Raw genomic sequence first — 25,807 nt, 5'->3', positions numbered from 1 at the left:
CAGCTTGCGTATCTGCCCTGGAGCCCGGAAATGTCGCCCTGCGACTTCCACGTGTTTGGTCTGTTCAGAAGCATCTCAAAGGGAAGCGCTTGAACTCTGACGACGAACTGAAAGACACAGTGGAGGACTGGCTCCTATCACAACCACATGAATTTTTCGAACAAGGAACCCTTCGGCTTGTGAAACATAGAAATAATTGTGCTCAGGTCTCTGGTGATTACTTTTGAATAAAGAATTCAATTACACTCAGATTGAAGTTTCGTACCTTTTCTTTTGAACACCACTCATAATTTAATCACCAGCAAAAGAAGAAACATAACTTGTTTTGCACTTGGTCTGCTGCTGTGAAAAACGTATGTCGTCTGCACCAACATCTAGAACGTATAATAATAAAAATAACAATAATCATCACCTGAACGTGATGTTGTGAATCATGGAAAGGCGTAGTGGTAAAACCAACAAGCGGCTGACGCAGTAAACTGTTTTATTTGTATTTACGAAGCGTCGCATGGTGACGTCCTTTAGGACGAAACATTGGCCACGTGGTTTAGAGCGCCATGTCACGGATACCGCGGGCTCTCCCGCTGGAGGTTCGAGTCCTCCCTGCGGCAAGGGCGTGTGTGTTGTTCGTAGCATAAGTTAGTTTAAGAAGTGCGTAAGTCTATGGACCGATGACCTCAGCAGTTAGGTCCCTTAGGAATTAACACACACACGTACACAATCAGATGCAGATTCTTGATGTAATGAATAAGAGTTGCAGTAACTAAAAGGTTCCTCATTTTGCTCTGAGCCGAATCAACTTTTATACTCAATTCGTTTTACAGTGGGATCTATAACATTATGGATGCAACCAAACGTCGTCTCGTATAATGATATAATGAATATTAAAATGTAAGAGTTCCAACATGAAAAAATTAAGTTTACAGATGTACAGTGTAAGTACCGTCCATTGTAAATAAAAATATATTAAATCCGAACAGTAGCTTTAGTTTTTCGCGATTTAAAATTTCTAATGTTTGAAATGTATTTGCAGTTGTAAATACGAAGAACTATCAGTTATGGGCATGTCCGAAGGAACATTGCGCATTTCTTCTTAACAACACACGGAATACGCAATGCAATACCCTAAAACGTCTCACATGTCAAAATACAATTCCTTTTAACGCGAAAAGATTCCAATACTTTCAATTTATCAAAATAGTTTTCATAACATTGACATTCCCATTTTTCCTACGATTTTATCGGGCACATTACTTCTATTAAATGTACCCCACTTTTACTTTCTTAATCATTTGACTTTGCTTCACTGCAGCTCAATATAAGCTATTTTTTTCTTTTTTATTCTACTTGTTATTTACATGTCCAAACTTGAAGTTTCTTCGTGTCTGAACTCCTACTTTTCTCTTATGTAAATCATTTAAATATTCTTTATATTACCTGCAGAATTTTGGTTGCATTCCCAACGTCAGTTTCAGGTTCGACTAGAAAAGATTTCAGTATAAAAACCGAAACGACGTGAGTAAAATAAAGAACTTTGAAGCAACTAGCGTCAATTCAATGCACATGTGTGTGGTGTCTATTCCCTCAGATATGTCCTAAAGGACAGACACCACACAACACATACACACACACATATATATATATATAGGGTGGTCAGAAAATGTGTGAAATGCTTGTAGGGATGTTACAGGGCAGGTTGTACTGAGACATAAACGTTAAGAAAAAAATTCGATACGTTGCGCCGTTTCTGGATTATTTAGCATTGAATTTAGCCAATCAGATCGTCGCGCGCGTAAATTCAGGTTTCAGCTAACGATACAAAGCATTCGTTGGGCAACACCGCCCTGGCAGGCCGCTTGAGTGTGAGCGCGCGACGCCCCGATTGGCTAAAATCTGTGGTAAGTAACTCGGAAACGGAACAACGTATCGAATCTTTTTCTGAACATTTATGTCTCATTACAACCTGCCCTGTAACATCCCTACAAGCATTATATATATAAAATGATGACGATCAGTGATCCCTTCAATGGAGATACACAACAAGTTTGATTTCTTACAGGAATCGGCGAAATTCTGCGACTAATGAGGCTAGTGAACTGGGCCCCTACGTCGGTAGTGAGTGGTGTAAGTTGAGAATTTGGGTGTGAAAGGAAGCGTACAAGGGTAACCCGTGCGGATATGGTGACTACTGTATCTGGATGACGCAGTGGTTAGCGCATATGCCCAATAAGCAGAAGACCCTGGTTCGAATCCCGGTCCAGCCGATATTTTAAACTTTTCCCATTGATATAGATCAATGCCCACTGGTAGCTCGTCTCTTTAATTCCGCTGTGTCTTAATTCACTACACACCTGCAGAACAGCAGCACTCTTCAATCACCTGCAGAACAGCAGCACTCTTCAATCTCGGAGAAAATAATTCTTGCGAGTTTTCGGGATCGAGTCCCGCCTGTCACAAGAGATATAATCGCCTAGGAAGATTCAGTCGATACTAGCGTACTGGTCAGACAAAAGCTCTGAATCAGCAGTCAGAAAAGCGGGGGAAATCTTTTGAGGACTCTCGAGTGCGGTCTGAAACGGCAGCCAAGTCCGGGACACGCAGTGGGAACGGGTTAACAGCGCGCGGCAGAAGGCGGTGCGCCGGCGCGGGCAACCGCGCATATAAACATTTGCGGCGCTCCACTATAATCCACTTACGCGCCGTTTCGAGAGCGCAAACAGGGCAATTTCATCAGCGTAATGTGTTGGCAAAGTAGTAAATTTCAAACACGCTAGGGCGGCCAAATAAGCGCCCTTGAAGGGCTCATTTGCCCTCCTCGGCAATTGAGGGCCGGGCGCAAGCGCACAACAGGAATGCCCGCCGCTTATTGGTGCAAGCCAGAGGGCCTCTTCCGCCTCTGCTCAAATTTTTATTTGAGAGCCGGCGCGCAGCATTTCTAAAGACGAGGGACCCAGTTGCGCTCGTTAACGGTTGCCCGCGGACGCGAAACTCGGCCGGGCGTTCTTTATTACTGCATTTCCACGAGGAATTATTCTTGCAGCGACTGGACGCTACTCAAAAAAAGGGAAAAATCCAACAGGTACGGATGCTATCCAACAGGATATGAAATGCAGTGATGTCGGCTGTCTAAAGTAAATCCAAACAGACATGAAAGTTCAGATTACACAATCATCTTTCTGCGAACATCCTCGACCAGTTTAGCCCTTTCGTATGACACTTGGAAAATAAAATACCCTAATGTGCGCAACATCATTTACTTAAACTATTTTGCAGGCTCTCTTCGAAATCTATTCAGTTGTAATAGATTTTTTGGGAGGGGGGGGGGGGGGGAGTATCCGTAATGCGTATTGCCAGAATCTCTCCGTTTCAGATATTGCAAATTTGTCGGACTTCCAGCCGCGACAAGTTGTTTAAAAATCCACAGACTTTCGACCCAGTGTACCTCGGCCATTGTCAACTTTTGACTGTCGAGTGATTGCTGTTGCTGTACTTGTACAGCTGCGCTGTCTTCTGTGACGTAATTGGTGTTCATTCAAGCGCCATATATGGTAGTGTTTTCGTTGCGCTCTGAACTCCCACCATGGTTTTATCAGACTTGATCCATTTAATTCGTCCTGGATGAATAATGAAGTTTTGTCAGACTGAGAATAATATGTTCCCACCTAGGGAGGAACTCGCATGATGTTTAAATATCTATATATCACAGATTCATATAATCTCTTTAAGACGCTGATTAATTTTTTGGTTTGGTTTCCATGAGTATACAGGATCCCTGAAATTTTGTTACTTCATTTGTGTCTTGCTTGTAATTTTGACTACGGTCGCAGGTTCGAATCCTGCCTCGGGCATGGATGTGTATGATGTCCTTAGGTTAGTTAGGTTCAAGTAGTTCAAAGTTCTAGGGGACTGATGACCTCAGCAGTTAAGTCCCATAGTGATCAGAGCCATTTGAACCATTCTTTTGTGTAATTTTGAGACGCATTTATGTATTATTGAATAACAAGGAGTATTTAAGGAAACAGAAAAAATTATATCTCTTTACTTCAATACCGTAAACTCCTAACTAAGCGTTTGTTGTTTATTATTTTCAATAGCTCATCTAGTGGATCAGACGGTGTGTTTTTGTAAGAAGAATTAGTTGGCTTGGTCGCTCTGAACAGCCGCCATTCAGGCCATCTTATTGAAGTAATTACCATGTATATTTCCCTGAACCAGACAGTTACATCGCAAGAAAATCCCATCTATCAGAGCCCAGAGGGAATAGAGTTTGACGTGTTTATACTTTTGAAAATCCAAGGCCGTAATATTTTGAACTAAGCCAGCTAATTTTAAAGTATTTCGAGTGTTCACATTTTTAATGACGTTGAGAAAGAGAGAGACAATAGTAATATTATTATTATTGAAAGCTGAGTAGTTTTTTTTTTGTCTCACCGACGTAACGGCCCGTTTTTATGTGACCTGAATCCACGATTCGCTATTGGATCAGTTCGGCACTGGACGTTTTTGAAGTTAAAAGATTTTTCATAATTCCTTCTTTACTCAGATCACATATAAGCGACGTTACAGCACCCGGTATTCCTGTCTCAGCCTTCCGATGGTCAGGTTCCAGCCCTCTCTAGCTGCAGGCTTTATTGAGGGTGTTACCGCAGATTTTTATCTCGATCGCTTCTTTTATGACGCCGTCCCCGAAACCGTTAGTCAGCTTAATGACCGATGTCTCGTCAAAAGCAATTCGACGTCCGTTTTCTAAAGCATGCTCTGCTACCCTCCATTTCTCGGGATACCAATGACGGGAACATTTCCCGCGTTCTATATGTTACGGTGTGTCCGACACACAAATGTCCACAAGCACACGGTATTTATACACTCTTGGCGAGCTGAGGCTTACATCCTTTAGAGGACTCACGAATTGTCAGATTTTTGCTGGAGACCTGAACACCAATCCGATTTTCCTCTTATTTAAGGCCCAGTTAGTTCTTCCTGTTACTGAGCCACAAAACACCACCGAGCGAGGTGGCGCAGTGGTTAGCACACTGGACTCGCATTCGTGAGGCCGACGGTTCTATCCCGTCTCCAGCCATCCTGATTTAGGCTTTCGTGATTTCCCTAAAACGTTTCAGGCAAATGCCGGTATGGTTCCTTCGAAAGGGCACTGCCGATTTCCTTCCCAATCCTTCTCTAACCCGAGCTTGCGTTCCGTCTCTAATGACCTCGCTGTCGACGGGACGTTAAACACTAACCACCACCACCACCACCACCACAAAACACGAAAGAGTCATGCTTCTTTGTGTCCTCCTCGGTGGCATTCTGTTTACGTTTCTTCGTAGAGATAGCTTTTGAAATTTGTTGGCTGTTTTCTTTGAATGCTTTCCGGAAGTGGCTCAGTTCCTTCAGAATCATTTTAGCGTCTGAAACAGCTTCCGCTCGATGCACGAGAATTGTTTTCGCCTACGGGATTCTGAGAAATCTGCGGCAGCAAAGACTGCTATCAAAAACTACATTCCTACATTCTAAAAAATAATACAGAAATTTAATAAACATTCCAAGCTTTATATTCAATCTCTGTTTGCTTTGTAACACCTGCTCGCAGCGAGTTAAAGATTTATTGTTAACAGGCGAAACTCTCCTACTTCGAAAACTTCCTGGAGTAGGCGGTACCCCTTTCCATTGATAGAGCTGCCAACTTTCCTTCCCTCGCCCTTATATGTATAGTCCAGTTTAGTCCTGTATTTGAATCGTACGTTGTGGCTAAAGAAAATAGATTATTTTGTGTCTACTTGTGTCAAAACCTCGCAGTATTTACGTACGACATTTTTCGGCCTGGACTGTTCTTGAATGTGTTCATATAGGAACGCAATTTCGGCCTTTTATGCCATTCTTGAATGGCAGCTCACTATGAGGTGCGTCACACACAGTCGTCCCTTTAAGAATACACTGTGCTGTCAGCCACGTGCACATATTCCGCATGCGTAATAAGAAAAGATTCTTCGTCACCTATAAAGGGTGTTTCAAACTTTTTGTGTCAAACGTCCAGGGGTGATAGGTCTCGTCATGGGGAACGACTTCTGTTAGAGACAAAATGTTCGCTGACGCTTCCCGGCGAGGCTAGGTGTGTTTTAAGATGGCAAGATTTCACTGAGCTGGCAGGGTTTACTAACCAGTTGTGCAGCATACCACCTACTCTAACAAACTGACACTCATTTTGGTAATTTTCCAACAATGTTCGCCTATCGAAGCTTTGGGCTCCAAACGATAGATATCGAAAAGCGATTCTAAATCGATCATGCGTCTGTGGTGACGGACGTTATGATAAATTATTTGTGAGTTGCTAGACATCCCAGCTCACTACCGACATAAGTAGTTTAGGTTTCCCTAAACGATTTATGTCTGTAGTGATCTGGGATGTCTAGTGTCGTAGACGTTTCTTCGTCCGATTGCCTCGCGTGGAAGAATCTAATTCCATACTTATGTTTTGTACAAATTTGTTTGAAGTTTTGTCGAAAATGTGGATTAATACCGGATGACAAAAGGAGATACTGAGTAGGCTCCGGTCTATTCAAGTTAATAATAAGAGCTCTGAGAGTGAAATGCCATTACAATTTCGCTGTGGAAACTATAGTCAACGAACGACTATCAGGAAAAATAGGTGGCTTGACCATTCAAATTATCAATCCAGACCAGCATAACTCTTGTTTCTTGCTGCTTTAGGGACTACACCCTGCAAGCAACAGAATCGGGAACTGATTTATCTACCGATACTGTGTGTGACTATTTCGGGTTTTGCAGAGAAATAGCTACGAACGACAGCGTACCGATCGATGGACTAAATAAAGTTGTTGAAGTGGATGAGTTGAAAAAAAGAGAAAAAAAAAGAAAAATGTTCAAATGGCTCTGAGTACTATCGGACTTCTGAGGTCATCAATCCCCTAGACTTAGAAGTACTTAAACCTAACCAACCTAAGGACATGACACACATCCATGCCCGAGGCAGGATTCGAACCTGCGACCGTAGCAGCAGCGCGGTTCCGGACTGAAGCGCCTACAACCGTCCGGCCACAACGGCCGGCAGGAAAAACCAGACAGGACAACCTTTAGTGAATGAAATCGAACGTATTTGGGTATTCGGTGGTGTAGAACGAGAGTCCCGGAAGTGCTCTGTGGTAAGAGTGTCCTCCAGAGACAAGGTAACTTTAGTCGGTTTGATAAAGCGCTTCATACTGCTCGGTAGCAAAGTGACTGCAGACGGCTTTCAGTCCTACAAGCCGATGAAAGCAGAAGGATTCACCCACGAATTCGTGAACCATTGTGTAAAGTTTGTGTCTACCGATGATCCCAGTTTCAACAAGCAGAGCATCGAGTGGCTGTGGAAATCTGTGACATCTTCCATGAAAAGGGAAGGGTGTCCAGGCGAAAGAGGCCAACTCTACTTTTTTTTTAGTTTCTGTATTTCCATAACTTGCGGTTGCAAGGAAAATTTGACGCATCTGACAATCTATCCAAATTCTTGCGTGACATAGGGAGAGCCTACCCAGGTTACGGCAAAAAGGGAATGCTTCCCGTAGCATACATATCAGGTGGATTTTCTCTTGGCGACAACATTTTAATCAACCTCTTCTTTTGTCGTTGCTGTAGTGACCACTATAAACATCCTCATAACGTCCGCCGCCACATTCGTGTGATCGATTTAGAATCGTTTGGAAACCCCGGCTTCGACAGACAAACGTTCTTGTAAATTACCCCCATTTTCAACAAGAGAACTGTACAAATGAGTCTCTCTAAGAGGAAAAAAGCATTAAGTGAATTAAGCCCTTTCAGGCAGGGCAGATGGCAGAACTATAGACAACACACATTGCATGTGCAGGCTGCAGTCAAAGTTGTGTGTGCAGATGACATGAAATCGATACTAATCACTACAAGAATTTGCGCGTTCTTTGTATAAATGAGGAAACTTCCTGTCCTGTTATGAGACCCGAACATCTATGCATTGGCACACTTCAGTCAGAACTGTCGTGACTGACGTAATACGTGAAATCACGGCCGTGAATAAGGTCACTTAATAACAGTTACAGAGTAAAATTTTGATAGTCATAAAACGAAGTAAAATTAGGTTAGTCTAGTTGGAGGAATTCGTTACTCACTTGCTGCTTCAAGTTCCCTCGCTGACAACAGCTACCTCTGAATCTCGACCGTCACAGAATCAAAGAGTCCACTAAATGCTCGTATCCTCTTCTGTAATAACGTTTCCATAGTTATGTCCTATTGTTGTCGCACGATACGGCTGTCTTGTCTGGCAACAAAATGCCGTTCTTACGAAAGTGCGTCCGATCCGACAGAATTACCAGCTGCGTTAGCGACAAGAGATTCATCCGCGAGCGCGACGTTAGCAGTTTTAATTAAAAAAGCCTGTCAAGGATACAAGCTGGTCTGTTAAAAATTCCCATCTAGGACGAAGATGCACGTCACGCTGACATGATCTGAATATTAGCTAAGCGTTTTGTAAGTTACTCGTTTTTCTTTCTCTTAACTGGACATGTGTTTATATTTTGATAATGACGTTCATCGCAGATTAATAGCATGTGCAAGACTGGGAATTGAACGTGGAATATTGTTTCCCGGTGCTGCATACCGTTTTAATCTTCCACTAAGCGTCCAACCAACGCACAGTCCATTGCAGCATGAACGATTCATTCTGGAATTCTTCTCTCGCATGACATCCAGAAAGCCATAGATAAAGGCAGTTAGGTAGATGCCTAATTTCTAGACTTCCCAAAAGCCTTTGACCCACAACCACAACTACGGTTATTATCTAAAATACGGTCGTATTGGGTATCAAGTGAAGTTCGTAGCTGGCATGACGATTCCTTGGTAGGGGGAACGCAGCATATTATCTTAGATGGAGAGTCTTCGGCAGATGAAGCGTGTTGGGAACCTTCGTGTTCATATTGTATATTAATGACACTGCAGACAGACTTTTTCACAGATGATGCAGTTATCTATAATGGATTACTGTCTGAATAAAGCTGCACAAATATTCTGTCGCGTCTTGCTAAGATTTCAAAGTTGGGCAAGGATTGGCAAATTGATTTAAACGTTCGGAAATGTAAAATCGTGGGCTTCACAAACCGAAAAAGAACTTAGCATCCTATACTACAACATTAGTGAGTCACGATTGGAATCGGTCAACTCATACATATATTAGGTATAAGAATTCATAGGGATCTGAAATGGCATTATCTCATAGGCTCAGCAGGTAAAGCATGAGGCAGATACAGATTCGCATGTGAACCATCCTAGAATATTGCTCAAGTGCCTGGCCCCCGCATAAAATAGTTTTGTGATTCTTCAGCCGGCCGCGGTGGCCGAGCGGTTCTAGGCGCTACAGCCTGGAACCGCGCGACCGCTACGGTCGCAGGTTCGAATCCTGTCTCGGGCATGGATGTGTGTGATGTCCTTATGTTAGTTGAGTTTAAGTACTTCTAAGTTCTAGGGGACTGACGACCTCAGAAGTTAAGTCCCATAGTGCTCAGAGCCATATGAACCATTTTTTTCTTTTTTTGATTCTTCAGCAAACAGAGTTGGTAAACACTTGAAGATAAACGCAAAATATGTTTTTACCGTTTATTATTCTTGTCAGCAACTTGGATACATGATCTGTCAAGCTGATTTTCCGATAGTTCTAGCATTTATCTGTTCTTTGTGTTTCCAGAATAGTTACTGACGGTGCGCCTCATGACTCGGAGGTTCTACAAACAAGCAGGTAATCAGTCACATTGGCACAGCTTCGCTGAAAGAGACTGGTGTTATGACAGGACCAGAATGCCGCAACGTCAACTGAATTTTCCATTGTCGCCACGCACATTGTGGGTGAGATTTGTTGCGCTAGGCGCGCCACCAGAGGATACGTGACGGAGCGTGGGCAGGTGCTCAACGCCCCTCCACACAGGATTTCATAACCCGGCTCGTAAAGTAGCCGCTGTTTTGAACTGGGGCCAGAGAACTCGGTCTCTCGACGTCGCGGCCATTTCCGCAGCTCTGGGACTCTTTCCAGTTAGCGACGCAACAGACGCCGCAGCCGTCACGATTTATTCGTCCGGCATGGAGCCCCAGCGTGCAACAACCGCTCCTCTCCACCAGCGATCCACGTGCACGAGATTAGTGATGCAAACGGCTGGTGGTTTTCCGTTCGGTCCCACTGACACACTCGAGAAGTGGGAGGATTCATGTGGTCAGCGGAGAGGGGGCACCGAGGAGGTGTGTGTGTGTGTGTGTGTGTCGGAGAGAGAGAGAGAGAGAGAGAGAGAGAGAGAGAGAGAGAGAGAGCGGACGTTCGCCCACGTTGGCCTCGGCCCCAACTGAGTGTCTCCGTTGAGAGCCTGAGTTACGCAACGCTGGCGTCAAAGGCGCCGTTGTGGCTGAAACATCCATTCACTGGTAACCAGGCCCCGCGCTTACTGATACCATCTAGGATCGTCCCACTTGGGGAGTTGCGCCGCACGGCGCCTGTCTTGTGATCACAGCAGCCGCCTCGGTGGCGAAAGTGCAGGAGGGGTACTGTGCATTCCCCGTGCGTAGCGATTTCGCTGTTGGAAGAAACCTGCTGTGAGTCACGGGTTGCATCTTCCTTGTGATTCCGCACAGACAGTAAGCACGATCGCATTTATCATCCGAATCACGGTCTGTTAGCCGGTACCCGTATGCGATTTTACGTGGTGGCTTTGCAAATGCGTTTCCTGTACACAGTAACGTCCGATATTGTCAAAGGCTTCAGCAGGATCGAAAGTAGAATAGAAGCCGGGGACAGAGGAAATGAAATGAGACCATTCTTCCTCTCATTTTCAAAGCTGTTGAAACGTCCCCTTAGAAAAATGTATGAATTACTGTGCTGATAAACCTCTTACATTATTTGATTTTCAAACAGCTGAGCAGAACTGAACGTACTCAGACATTTCGCTCTTTACCTATTATGATCAACACTAAACTGACACACAATATTTTTAGCGCAACGCAATCTGACTTTCAATCATCTCTACAAAAGAATGGCTCTGACTAACAATAACCTATACCTTTCATGAATTACTTACCTCACAAAAATCTTTGTTACTCAGACTACTGCAATATAGCGAGCGCCACTACTGCCAGCTAAATAAAAGATTCTAACTACTGAAGGCACTAACGACTGATAGGCATACTTAGCAAATGAAAGATTTTGATAGAAAACAATCTATTTACGTTAATAGTGTTGAAAAGTCAGTTCGTGACATCCAGTCTTACAAATTTACTGTCTCTGATGGACAAACGTCCAGATCATCCGCTCTCAAAACTCCGCCATCTCTCTCCCCACATCCATCACTGCTGACGGCTCACCTCCAACTGCGCAACGCTATGCGCTGTTCACATCCAACTGCCCAACACTACAATAGCGACTATTCCAACAATGCCAGACTGCACACAGCACAGCCAGTGATTTTCATACAGAGCGCTACATGGCGTTACCAAAATAGAAACCTAAACAGCCTACTGACACTGTCTTCTCCTTTTCCTTCCTTCAAATGTTCAGGATATGCCTGTTGCGTCATCTTGCTCAGTGCCTCTGCTGTCTGTGGTTAGTTTTTATTTGATCTCTTCTCTTCTTTCTTGATCTAACTACGTATCTTGTGCGCTATTGGTCGGTAATTCATTATAATTTCGGGCATTCTGTTTTCATTCATTCTTGTGACACGACCTCTCCATTTATTCCTATACATTTTAATCTGTTATTCTATGCTTTTAAATCCTAATCTTGTCTGATTGTAGGATTCCTTATCATACCAGACAGTCTACAGACAACCACTCTTATACAGTTAGTTTAAGTAGTGTGTAAGTATAGGGACCGACGAACTCAGCCGTTTGGTCTCTTAGAAATTCACACACATTTGAACAGGGTCTACATGAAGTTCCGTTACCAGTACAAGCAATCATAACTCGGAAACTATTAGAGATACAGCACCGTGGTTTGTAGTAAAACGTTTACCAGCTCGCATAGTTTCTTTCTGTTACTCCAGAATTTCATTGTATTTCCCAACCCACCATTCTAGAAAATCAATGCGATATTAGAGTTCTGCCCATGTATGGGCCAGCATCGACAGTTATCATTGCTCATTGATTCACGCGTGAATGGTGGAAATGTCACTGACTGTTGTTGTGTACACGCGATACTTGACGTGACCCCACAAAAAGACGGTTTATGGCGTGACAACTATAGAGCGTGGTGGCCATGCCATGCGACCATCACGAGACTCAATCCACCTCTGAGGAAACGTGTCACTCGGTACATGCCGCACGTTCAAACTCCGATGTGGGTGTGGCCATCATACTTTAAGACGACGGACGGCCGCAGCTCTTCGATCTGTGGTAGCAGGTGCTGTTCGAGCACTGCCAGGTAAACGTATCTCGTTATGATTTTCTCTGCGAAGAAATCGGGCCTGTCACCCTTTCGTGCATTAGGCCATAGCAATAATTAAGTCCCGGGCTGTCACAAATATGTTCAAGTGTGATGGGAGTGTTTTCGGTGGTCCAAATTCTAAAGGTGTGGCGACTCACAGCGCCAGAAATGTAGAAGGCTGTTTAATCTGGAAACAGGCACCTTTTCAGGTAGTCATCGTCAGCATCTACGGAATACACACGGCAGAGGACGATCGTTTGGCTCAAATGTTTGGAGAATTTGCACTTTGCACGCAAAAAGGCGTAACCGCATATGCAACACTTTATGGTGTTGTTCCTGCAATTCGCGCAATGCAGGACGAAGTGAATTCTCAGGTCGTTATAGAGTATTTTTGCATGTCACGTCTTCTCACCCTCTCCGTAACCCCTAGGAGTGGTTTGGGTATGTAACCGCACAATATAAAGTTTCATCTTAATCGGATGAACGATACAGGAATGCATAGAAGACGAACAAAAAATATTTATTGTTATAAATTACATCTCCATCATACTTCGCAAGCCACCTAACGATGTGTGGCGGAAGGTACTTCCGATAACACTAACTGATCCCTCCTGCCCTGTTCCACTCGTGTATGGCGTGTGGGAAGAACGATTATCGGTAAGCCTATGTACAATTTCTCGAGTTTTCTCATCGTGATCATTTCGCGAGATGCAGGTGGGAGAAAAAATTACGTTGTCCGACTCCTCCTGGAAAGCGCTCTCTCGAAATTTCGAGTAATCGACCTCTCCGTGACGCATAACGTCTCTCTCGTAGCGTCTGTCTTTGCTGTTTGTTCAGCATCCCCGTAACGCTCTTGCGCCGGCTAAACTATCCAGTGTCGAAACGTGCCGTTCTTCACTGAATCTTCTCTCTCTCTCTCTCTCTCTCTCTCTCTCTCTCTCTCTCTCTCTCTCTCTCTTCTATCAGTCCTGCCTGGTAGGCATCCCAGATAGATAAACTATACTCAAGAATCGGCCGAATAAGCGCCTTATAAGCCCCTTCCTTCGTGGAACATTGCCTTAAGATTCTTCCTGCGAATCTCAGACTGGCATCTGCTTTTCGCACTGTTTGTTTATGTGGTCATTCCACTTCTTTTCCCACTATTTGTTTTATGTGGTCATTCGTCTTAAGGTCGCTGTGGCTAGTTACTCCTAGATATTTTACGGTGGATGCTGTTTCCAGCGTGTTTCACCAACAGTATGTCTGTGCAATAGTGGATCTCTTTTTCTATGTATGCGCAACATGTTACATTTATTTTCGTTCAGGGTCAACAGCCAGAGTCTGCACCGTTCACCAGTTCTCTGGAGGTAATTCTGCAAATAGTTACTATTTTCCGGCGCTGCTTACTTAGTTATAGACAACCGCATCATCTGCGAGCAGCCTGAAAGAGCGTCCGACGCTTTCTACTAGATCAATCATATGTATTGTAAACAATAGCGGTCCTATCACACTTGCCTGGGGTATTGCATTGTATTGTGTTGTATGTTAACCGGGGACCTAGAAACGACGGAGAGGCTCCGTCCCCGCCGCAGCCGCAGTGGTCCACAACCCCACGACGACTACCGCAGTCCACTTCACCCCTCCGCCGCCTCACACTGAACCCAGAGTTATTGTGCGGTTCGGCCCCCGGTGGACCCCCCAGGGAACGTCTCACACAAGACGATTGTAACCCCTATGTTTGCGTGGTAGATTAATGGTAGTGTACGCGTACGTGGAGAACTTGTTTACGCAGCAATCGCCAGCATAGTGTAACTGAGGCGGAACAAGGGGAACCAGCCCGCATTCGCCGAGGCAGATGGAAAGCCGCCTAAAAACCATCCACAGACTGGCCAGTTCACCGGACCTCGACACAAATACGCCGCGCGGATTTTCTTCGGGTATTCAGGAAATTACCTTTACATTTGCCGATTCTTTCCCGTCAAGAGCGACGTGCTGAGTTCTATTTGCAAGGAAATCTGGTCCGATACCCGGAATGGTCGTATATTTTTCCACTAAACGGCAATGCGGGTCAAGTAACACAGCATCTACTTCAGTGCCGTTGTATAGAGCGCTACGGATCTCATGGTGAAAGAGAGCGAGCTGAGTTTCGCAATATCTCTGTTGAATTGGTCCACATAGGTTTATATAGAGAAGATCTTTCGTTCGCTAGGAACGTCATAATAAGTGTACAAAAAACATGTTCCGCTATTCTACAAGTGATGGACGTTAACGGTATAGCCCAGTAAATATGTGCATCTGTCCTACGACCCTTCTTAAAACGGCAACGACCTGCGCTTTCTTCCAAGGTTGTAGACAGTCACACTGAATGACTGACGCACTGATTAACAAAATGCACAAAAAGCGTGCATTAGCGTTTCCTGGTGAGTAGGAGCCTCTGGCTGAAGCAGGCTCGGCTAAGAGGCTGCAGTGGGCAGCGCCGAGAGGGCCCGAGACAGGGCTGGCGGCGGCGGCGGCGGCGTGCATCTGGAGGCCGGGATTTAATCAGCTAATGGTCCGGCCCAGGCCAGGGCGGGCGCGCTCCTTGGCGGCGGCGGCCCCCCCCCCCCCCCCCCCCCCCCCGGCTACGTACACCGTGCACTGTGCTGCCGCCGCTGCCACCGGAACTCCGTTGTGTGCGCCCGCTTTTGCGCTTCGTTAAAACAACTAAGTGCGTCCCGCCGCCGGCGCACGGGCAAGTAGGCGCCCAACGGCCTGCCGACGTCGGCCTGGCTGGGTGGGCACTCCACGCGATGCGGTGCGCCGCTCTGCTTGGGACCACCGTGCCAGCGCTGCCGGCTCCGCAGCCAATACCGCCGCCGCACTAGGCCGTCGGAGAACGTGAGCCGGTGCAGTGGCCATTCACTGACCTGGTTCGCTTTTAACTACGTTCTGTGTCATATTTCCTAATTATTTTTGCTCTGTTTATTACAATGGGCGTTCCATAAGTAACGTAAACCACGGTGTTTCACGGCCAGTTTTGGCAGAAAAAATGCGGGCTTTCTACAGTTATACTCCGCAAGCCACCCTACGGTGTGTGGCGGAGGGCACTTTACGTGCCACTGTCATTACGTCCCTTTCCTGTTCCAGTCGCGTGTGGTTCGCGGGAAGAACGACTGCCGGAAAGTTCTAGGGGACTGATGACGTTAGAAGTTAAGTCCCATAGTGCTCAGAGCCATTTGAACCATTTTTTTTTTTTCGAAGAACGACTGCCGGAAAGCCTCCGTGCGCGCTCGAATCTCTCTAATTTTACATTCGTGATCACCACGGGAGTTATAAGTAGGGGGAAGCAATATATTCGATACCTCATCCAGAAACGCACCCTCTCGAAACCTGAACAGCAACCTACACCGCGATGCAGAGCGCCTCTGTAGCAGAGTCTGCCACTTTGCTAAACATCTCCGTAACGCTATCACGCGCAGAAACCCGCCGCTCTTCTTTTGGATCTTCTCTATCTCCTCTGTCAACCCGACCTGGTACGGATCTCACAAGTATAGGTCGAACGAGTGTTTCGTAAGCCACCTTCTTTGTTGATGGACTACATTTTCTAAGGACTCTCCCAATGAATCTCAACCTGGCACCCGCCTTACCAACAATTTATTTTATGTGGTCATTCCACTTAAAACCGTTCCGCACGCATACTCCCAAATATTTTACAGAAGTAACTGTTACCAGTGTTTGTTCCGCTATCATATAATCATACAATAAAGGGTCCTTCTCTCTGTGTATTGTTGTAGGGCATCTTAGAATATTTCTTCTTCAATGCCTATAGTTTCATAAAGTTCCGACAGGTCGCAGCGCTATACGCAGCCTTCACAATGGCGTCTGTAACGGAGCTGCGTTCCAAGCAGAGAGCTTTCATTTAGTTTCTTTTGGCTGTAAACGAGAGTATCTCAGATATTCATAGGCGCTTACAGAATGTCTACGGAGACCTGGCACTCAACAAAACCACGGTGAGTCGTTGGGCGAGGCGTTTGTCATCGCAACAAGGTCGTGCAAACCGGTACCATCCCTCACGTGCCGGATGACCGCACATTGCTGTGACTCCTGCAATGTTGGAACGTGCGGACACTCTCATTCGAGGTGATCGACGGATTGCACTCAGATACATCGCTGCACAGCTCGACGTCTCTGTTGGTAATGTTGACAGACATACGTCTACCAGCTGGAGTGCTCAAATATGTGTGTTCCCAGGGTTCCTCGCTTTCCCGACTTCCATTGGTTTTAATCCAATGAGGAGGGGGAGATTAGTGTTTAACGTCCTGTCGACCACAAGGTCGGAGCAGGAAAGGAAATGGACCGTGCCCTGTCAAAGACACCATCCCAGCATTTGCGTGAAGCGGTTCAGGGAAAGCAGGTACTCGTGTACCCTTGATGAATGCACGACACAATATTTTTCGCTTCGCCTGGGCCGTTAACAGCGACTGTTGATGACTGGAAACATGTTGCTTGGTGGGACGAGTCTCGTTTCAAATTGTATCGAGAGGATGGGCGTGTACAGGTATGGAAACAACCTAATGAATCCATGGTCCCCGCATGTCAGCAATAGACCGTTCAAGCTGGTGGTGGCTTTGTAATGGCGTGATAGAACTAGAGGCAGACAGGTGACACGTACGTAAGCATCCTGTCTGATCACCTGTATCCATTCATGTTCATTGTGCATTCCGACGGACTAGAGCAATTAGAGCAGGACAATGCGACACCCCATACGTCCAGAATTGCTACAGAGAGTTTCCAGAAACACTATTCTGAGTTCATAATCTTGCACTTCCCGCCAATGTCCCCAAACATGAACATTATTGAGCATATCTGCGACATCTTTCAACGTACTGTTCAGAAGAAAATCCACCGTTTCATAGTCATACGGCTTTACTGACAGCCCTACACGATTCACTGTGTCAGTTCCCTCCAGCACTACTTCCATCATTAGTCGAATCCATCGCACGTCTTCTTGCGGCGCTTATGCGTGCTTGCGGGGGCCCTACACGATATTAGGCAGGTGTACCAGTTTCTTTGGCTCTTCAGTGTGTTTATCCACATTTGAAGAGAGCTGCCGCTAATTACACCAAAGGAATCATCGCTCTAGTCTCTCTGCTTGTCCTCTCGACCGTCCCTAGTCGTTTGTTTAACGAGTGACTGAGTAGTGGCGCTGGAATTATTCGCGGCCTGTCACCTGGCGGAAGCTGCCGTAGGAAGGAGGAACCCTTCTTTTTTTCCGCGTGTGTGAAAGCTGTGAGGAAACGGCGTGACGTTTTGGCCGCCACGGTGTTTGCCGGCGGCAGCAGTAATTTCCTGCCGGCGGGCTGCGTGGCCCTGATTGCCGATGCGCTCCGCGTCGCCGCCGTTATTGAGAGTCCCATTCAGAGGAGGCCGGCGCGACGGCCGCTGGAGCGGTCCAGCGTGGGAGGAAAGTCTACGCCACACCACACGTCACAGCGGCCGCAGCGACAACTTCAACATGTGGGCCCTAGCACTTGCATATTGCTGAAAATATAGCCCGCCAATGTTACGTGGCAACACTGCCGGCCACACGACTTGCAGCTACATATTCGGCAATATTTCCGGGCAATATGCAATACGTAATACGTATCCGGATCAGAACTGTTTACATGGTCCACAATGTTGTCGCGATATGGACGGAAACGAGGCTGTGGAAGTGATGGCGGATCTCTAGAAACACACTAAGAAAAAAAAAAAAAAACCTATGACGCACCACGAAAGAATTATCCAAACGTGACAGAAATCGATAGGTGTAATGTACATGCATAGACAAGGAAATGATTAAAATTTCAGGAAAGTGCTTTACAAACTGAACACGTCAGTAACGTGTTGGTCCACCGCTGGCCCTTATTCAAGCAGTATTCGGTTTGGCATTGATTGACAGGGTTGTTGAATATCCTCCTGTCGGACATTGAGCGAAATTCTGTCCAATTGGCGCGTTAGATCGTCAGAGTCCCGAGCTGGTTGGAGCACTCTGCCCATAATGCTCCAAAAGTTCTCAACTGGGGGGGGGGGGGGGAGGGGGGGGGAGAAATCCGGTGACCTTACTGGCCAAGGTAGGGTTTGCCAAACAAGGAGACCAGCAGTAGAAGCTATAGGCGTACGCTGACGTCATTTTCTTCCTGTTGTGTAAGCTCAGGATGGCTTGCCACGAAGGGCAACAAAACTGGGGACAGAATGGTGTCGACGTACCTCTGTGCTGTAAGTGTACCGTGGATGACCGCCAAATGTCTTCTACTATGAAACAAAATGGCATCCCATACTATCACTCCTGTACGTTACGCCTAAGGACTGCGACAGTCATGTTGTCATCCCACCGCTGTCAGGGGCGTCCGAAGACAAGTGTTTGGCCTGGAATCTCACTGGCTGGAGTAGAGTTGTCTGCAGTGATCAGTTCCGCTTCCAACTGGGCCCTGATGATCAGTGAAGACGTGTCTGGAGACTCAAATGTTGTCTTGTTGGTTCGACCAACAACACAAATGCAGTCTTGTTGGTTTGATCAATTGCAGGTAAATGTATTCAAAAAATGTTTGCACACGCATCATTACGTTTCTTTCCGTGGAAATAATATAATATATTCTATTTCGTACAGAACCACAAAATCACTTTATAATGGCCTAGAAGGACAAAAGTAGTTGTGAGCAAATAAGATTAACAAGCAAAAGTGGAAAATCCTACGTTCTTTTAATAAACTCATTGCTGTACTACCCGCCATGAAGATAAAAAGAGCAGTGTATTTGCAAATGGGAGGTAATATCAGTGCAAAAAGTTGTAAAAGTAGATAAAGCCACCGGTCGCCGTGGCCGAGCGGTTTTAGGCACTTCAGTTGGAAACCGCGCTGCTGCTACGGTCGCAGGTTCGAATCCTACCTCGGGCATGGGTGTGTGTGATGTACTTAGGTTAGTTATCTTTAAGTAGTTCTAAGTCCAGGGGACTGATGACCTCAGAGGTTAAGTCCCGTAGTGCTTAGAGCCATTTGAACCAGTTTTTGGGATGAAGCCTGGAATATGGTAAGACAGTTCTAATGGATCTGCTATGCAGTAATTGCGAAGATGTGAAGAGACCTACACAAGATCTACATCTGCAAGACTGCTCTGCAAATTAAAGTTAAGTGCCAAGCACAAGGTTCATTCTCCTTCAGACCATTTCCCTACGATTCCACTCTCGAAGAGCGCACGGGGAAAACAAACACTCAAATCTTCCTGTGCGAGCTCTCATTTGTCTTATTTTATTACGATGACGATTTCTCACTATATTGGTTGGCTTGAACAAAACATTTTTGCTAACGGAGGAGAAATTTAGTGATTGAAATTTCGTGAAAACTTCTCGCCGAAACGGAAAACGCCTATGTTTGAGTGATTACCACCCCAGATCGCATATCATGTCCGTGACACTCTCTCCTCTATTTCGTGGTAATACAAAATGTGTTGCCCTTCTTCAAACTATTACGATGACCTCCGCCAATCCTATCTGATACCGCGCAGCAATACTACAGATGAGAGCTGACAAGCGTAGTGTAGACAGTTTCTTTAGTAGACCCTCTTCGTCTCTTAAGAGTTCTGTCAATAAAAGACAGTGTTTGGTTCGTCTTCCCTGCAATTTTATGCGTTCGTACCAGTTTAAGTTGTTCATAATTTTAATCCCTAGATATTTAGCTGAATTAATAACCATTACGTTTGCATAATTTATTGTGTAAGCGAAATTTAAGGGATTCCTTTTAGTACGCATTTGAATGACCTCACATGTTTCGTTATTTGCAGTCAATTGGCACTCTTCGCACCACACAGATATTTTGCAATTGGTTTTGGTATTCTGACGATTTTACTAGACGATAAACAACAGTATCAGCAGCAAACGATCTAAGAAGGCTACTCACATTGTCTGATAAATCTTTTATGTGGATTAGGAACAGCAAAAGTCGTATATAATTTCCTTGGGGATCGCCAGAAATCACTTCTGTTTTCCTCGATGGCTTTCCGTCACTTAATACGAACTGTGACCTCTGTGACAGGAAATCACGAATCGACTAACGTGGAGAGCTGCTGGAACCAGTCTTCGGACTGATTAAGACAACAACAACAACAACGCCTTCTATCGTGAGACGTATATTTGTCATTAATCGTAAAGTCGCTCTCGGTAGGTTAGGAGGCTTCTGGATTTCTCAGATGAAGGTCAAGAGCCAACATTTAACATACAACCGAGCTTTTCGCGTTAGTAATAAAATACTTCCTGGCCGTCGTCCATGAATTTTGTATATTAGTGATATTCTTGGTCGTGGTACGAAAATTTACCGTAACCAACACGTAGTTAGTTGCATTAAACAAAATTATTTGGCCGTGGTACCACGAAGAATAGGATCAACAAGACAATACACGTAACAAGGGTAGGCCCCGTAAAATGCAAACTTCCACGGCTGGAAATGTCACAATTAATAAAATACTCCGGGCTGTTATGCCGTGGTCGAATGCATTTCAGCTTAAAACCCAACATTTTGTCCCCTTCGGCAGAAAACATTTTCAAGGGGGGACGATAGCTTCTTTGAATGCCCAGTTCACAAACTGCTCGCCAGTGTCTTCTCGTCAATACATTGCTCAAGAATGGTTATTCGTTCGCTGAAGTGAAATGAGCGTTAAGACCACCAGGTAGAAATCATAGTGATGTCTCAAGCATCGGTGAAGTCTAAATTTTCCTCCCTTTAATTAAGGAAGTTACTGACCGCAGAGGAAAAATCTCGAAAAAGCGGAACATCGCGGTAATCTACAAACTTACCCAGAAGATACAAAAACACCTCAAATCGGTCAAGTATGCTCGCCATCCGGTGGAAAAAGCAGGAATTTATACGAGTCCAATAGTTGTGGGGAGATGCAAGTGGGTATTACAAAAAATAACGGTCAAAAACTGACTACAAGGGCACGAGTGCAACTGCAGAAGAGGGCTGACTGACAGATGAGCTGTCACGGAATATACTTTGCAGCCAGGAGATCACTACATTCATTCTGATAGAACTCAAGTACTGGCAGGCACAAACGAATATCATGAAAAGCTATACCCCGAGAGGCCATAGTGATTGTAAAACTCCCAAGGAATTTCAATAGGAAGGAGAGGTGCGTGAAATTAAATGACATCTGGATTCAGGTGCTGAAGAAGATCTGTACCAATCTTCCACAATGGGGAGATAGCAACAGCCGACGACGACAGTCGACAAAGACCAATTGCGCTCGCGTATTCAAAACACGTGACGTCACGCCACTACGCCGTATCACGCGGAAGCGGAATTTCGCTGCAGTCAGTAGTGAGCCCAGGTGGTTATAGAACATTCAAAGAAGCTACGATTCGCGCGGAGTAGACGCGTGGTTTGAGGGGCCATGTATCGGACTGCGCGACCCTTCCCTCGGGCATGGGTGTGTGTGTTGATCTTAGCATAACATAGTTTCAGTAGTGTGTAAGTCTAAGGGCCGATGACCTCAGTAGTTTGGTCCCTTACGAGTTCACACACAGTAAAGACGCTACGATCCCCCTTGAAAACGTCCGCAGATGGGGACGAAACGTTGGGTATTATAGTGAAATCTATTCGACCACTGCATAATAGCCCGGAGCATTTTATTAAATGTGAATGACGAGTATTTCATAATCACAGAAGAATAGTATCTGTATCTAGCTCGTGCCATATGTAGAATTTTCTCGTTTTATAATAGCATAAAACAGTTGTCATTAAAAAATCTGACCCCTCTTCTTCTTGACTTGTTAGGAAGAACCGATATCCTTCCACTCAACGGATCGGTGTATGGCGGCCCTGTTGGGCTTTCGTGGTGGGAGAAGCGGTAGCTGCGTCCAGCAACGTCACGCTGCAGTCATCGGCGGATAGTAAGCCATGACGAAACACGGCTGGTAACTTTCCGTTGCTAAATATATCTAATGACACGTGCTACGCCCGGCGACAGCTAACAGTGGCCTATGTGTGACACAGCGCGCCTGGCGTCTGGTTCCACCGTCGTCGCTGCTTTTGGATATTAGTCTCGTACCGCACAAACACAACGTGTCTGTGCACGGCCAATAGATAGTCGTGTGTTCTTACTGATAGATCAGCTACGTAGAACGACACACACACGACAATCACACACACACACACACACACACACACACACACACACACACACACACACAGAGAGAGAGAGAGAGAGAGAGAGAGAGAGAGAGAGAGAGAGAGAGGGGGGGAGGAGGGGGGGGAGGAAGTAAACTATTGCAGTTCATTCCTTGCCACTAATGTGACATAACATACAAAAAAATTCAGTAATTATCAATTGCTTACTTCAATAATTCTCAATTTCTTTTCAGTAACGTACAATCCATGTATTCCGTCCTTCCTTCTTAGCCCACCGCATTGTGCTATACTTGTCGCTTCAATGATCCAAGCTTCCTTCTCTCAGGGCCTGTCCCTTATACACACCTATAGGAATATGTCCCTATGTAAGCACTACTACTCTTTCACTAGGGCCGGCCGCGGTGGTCTAGCGGTTCTAGGTGCTCAGTCCGGAACCGCGCGACTGCTACGGTCGCAGGTTCGAATCCTGCCTCGGGCATGGATGTGTGTCATGTCCTTAGGTTAGTTAGGTTTAAGTAGTTCTAAGTTCTAGGGGACTGATGACCACAGATGTTAAGTCCCATAGTGCTCAGAGCCATTTGAACCATTCTTTCACTAGCAAAAATATCAAATGTGATAATTGTCGAACTATATACTTGTAGCAGTGTCAAAGCTTCCAGTGACGAGGTTTGCAGATATTGTCTCTAATTTGTGTACCTTTATGATGCAGACCTTCATTTCAGTCACCCTTTGTAAGTGGCTTTATTTTAACCCTGTGGTTCAGGCCCTTTTTTCCGTTTCTGCTTTCAGATATACAGTGTCTTTCTAAATCTTTGTATCAAATGTCAAGGGGTGACAGATCACGTCAGAGGGAACAACTTTTGCTGGAGACTAAATGTTTGCTACACTTATTGGCGACGCTATGAATCTCTTTAATGAAATCGATGGTCCTGGGACGACGAGATTTCACTGGAATAGCAGGGTCTACTGAGCAGGTCTGCTGCATACTACCTACCCCAGTAAATAAAGAGAGTTATTCTCAGCCAGAAGACCTTATGAATGAGAGTATCCAAGCGCAAAAGAGGTATTTTAAAGTGAATGAAGAACTCGGTCTACCCTCTTCCCCACTGAGCAGAGCGCTGGGTTGTAGGCAACACAAGTGAGATGCACATGCTGCAAAGAGTGCCTCCATCCAGCAACCTCTCAGAAGCATAACCAATATTAAAAGAGTCCTAAATCGCCAGGAAATATCAGTACCATGTTTGTAACAAAAGCTGTCCCCCATGACGTGATCTATTACCGCTGGACATTGGATGCAAAGACTTTTAAACACCTTTTATAATTATAAAGCAGAGATTATTGTGTATGTCTGGGATCTTCCCCCAAATCCCTAGATCGATTTCAACCAAATTTGGTACAGAAACAGCAAGCCTCACAAGTATCAGCACTATGGGGTTTATAACCTCCTAGCTCCAGCAAGAGCGAAAGATTGCCAACAACGTGTTTCTTCCAGTCCCTAGCATATAGGCTGCCCTGTATGAGAGGCATATTGTGTGATAACAGTATCAGCCCACCAAATTACCATTTTTGCAGGGCAGCCTACATGTCAGGGGCAAGAAATATTTTTCTGGGCCTGATATGTAGGCATATTGTGTTGGAATAGTATCAGTTGGCTTACACATCAAGGGTAAGTGAATGATTTTCAAGTCATTGATGTACAGGCTGCCCTATATGAGAGGCTTGTCGTGGGGGTGGTTTATTGAAGAGTATTCTACGGACCTTGTGAGTCAATGAGGATTGTTGGGGGCGGTTGAGAGATTGGGATGGATAGGGGAGCAGATATGTATAGTGAGGGGTAGGAGTAAATGGACAGAGAGAAGGGAGGAGTGGAGATGCATAAGGCAGGTGGAAGGTGTAGAGGGGTTATAAGTGGGGGAAAAGGAAGAGGTGGAGATGGAGATGGAAGGAGTCAGGGGGAGGAAAAAAAATGTTCAAATGCGTGTGAAATCTTATAGGACTTAACTGCTGAGGTCATCAGTCCCTAAGGTTACACACTACTTAACCTAAATTATCCAAAGGACAAACACACACACCCATGCCCGATGGAGGACTCGAACCTCCGCCGGGACCAGCCGCACAGTCCATGACTGCAACGCATTAGACCGCACAGCTAATCTCACGCTGCAGGGGGAGGAAGATTTGGTCTCAGAGAGAAGGTGGAGGAAATGGATAGGAAGATGGGATGGAGGAGATGAAGTGAGTGGGGAGGAGGAGATAGACAGGTGAGAGGATGACGTGGACACTCAGAGAGGGGGCAGAAGGAGTATTCAATATATGTATCAAATGCATATACGGGCAAAGCTGTGGGGAGAAGGCTTGTGTTAAAATAAAATTCGAACCTTTACTCTTTGCTGTTTGAAGTCATCGCCTTATACTTAAGTTCTTGTCCTTGACAAGGCCCAAACTGCCCTGTACTTTTGTAAATCTGAAGAAAATATCTTGTTTCAGTTAAAAACAGTGCCTAGCATTTGCTGGAGAGGGTTAAGGGGGCTCCCATCAGTAGCGAAGCGAACTTCCGTGTTGGCGGCTGCTTACTTATTAATTAGTACCGTGTGTCCCTGGCCGGCTGCCATCATGTGAGAATACGAGAGCGAAACTCGATAGCTGGCGGGGCTTCAGAGACTTTGGAGAGTTTGGAGTGTCCTCGTGCGCCTACTCCCAACTGCGGCGAGTCCTCGCCAACGCTCGTCCCCTGCACCCGCAAAGTAATTATCGGAAAACACACAAGGGGGCGCTGGCTGGCTGGCTGGCGGGCGGGCAATACATCGCATTAGCGGCAGGCCGGCACCGACCCGGGGCGAAAGCGGCGCTTCGCAAAGAAAACTGCGGCGGATAAATCATGTATCACGGAACATTAGGAGCGCGCGGGGCTCCCCCTAACGGCCTAATTATGTTGCGACGCGGGGATCTCATTTCTTCCGCTTCTTCCTCCGACTTAATCCGCTTCCTCGTCCCCTTTATCCTTTCTCTCTGTCTAGCGTCCTCGCGAGCGCCAAGAGAGATAGGAATTATTACTTTTGACGAGTCCGCCGGCCGGCCGGCGGGAGGAAAAAGGACGAAAAGTTTTTTAAGGAGGGAGTTGTGCGAGAGGGGGTGGTGGTGGCGGTGGCAGGGAGGTTGGGGACCATTTATATTGCGGTATAACGAGCGTTCAGCAGGACAGTAAATCGAAAGCAAAGACTCCACGCGATTATCCAGGAAAAAGAAAGGGGGTGGGAGGGGCAGGGAGT

This window comes from Schistocerca gregaria, chromosome 4 (assembly GCF_023897955.1).
Source record: "Schistocerca gregaria isolate iqSchGreg1 chromosome 4, iqSchGreg1.2, whole genome shotgun sequence".
NCBI classification, from domain to species: Eukaryota; Metazoa; Arthropoda; class Insecta; order Orthoptera; family Acrididae; genus Schistocerca; species Schistocerca gregaria.
This window is presented reverse-complemented; position numbering follows the sequence as displayed.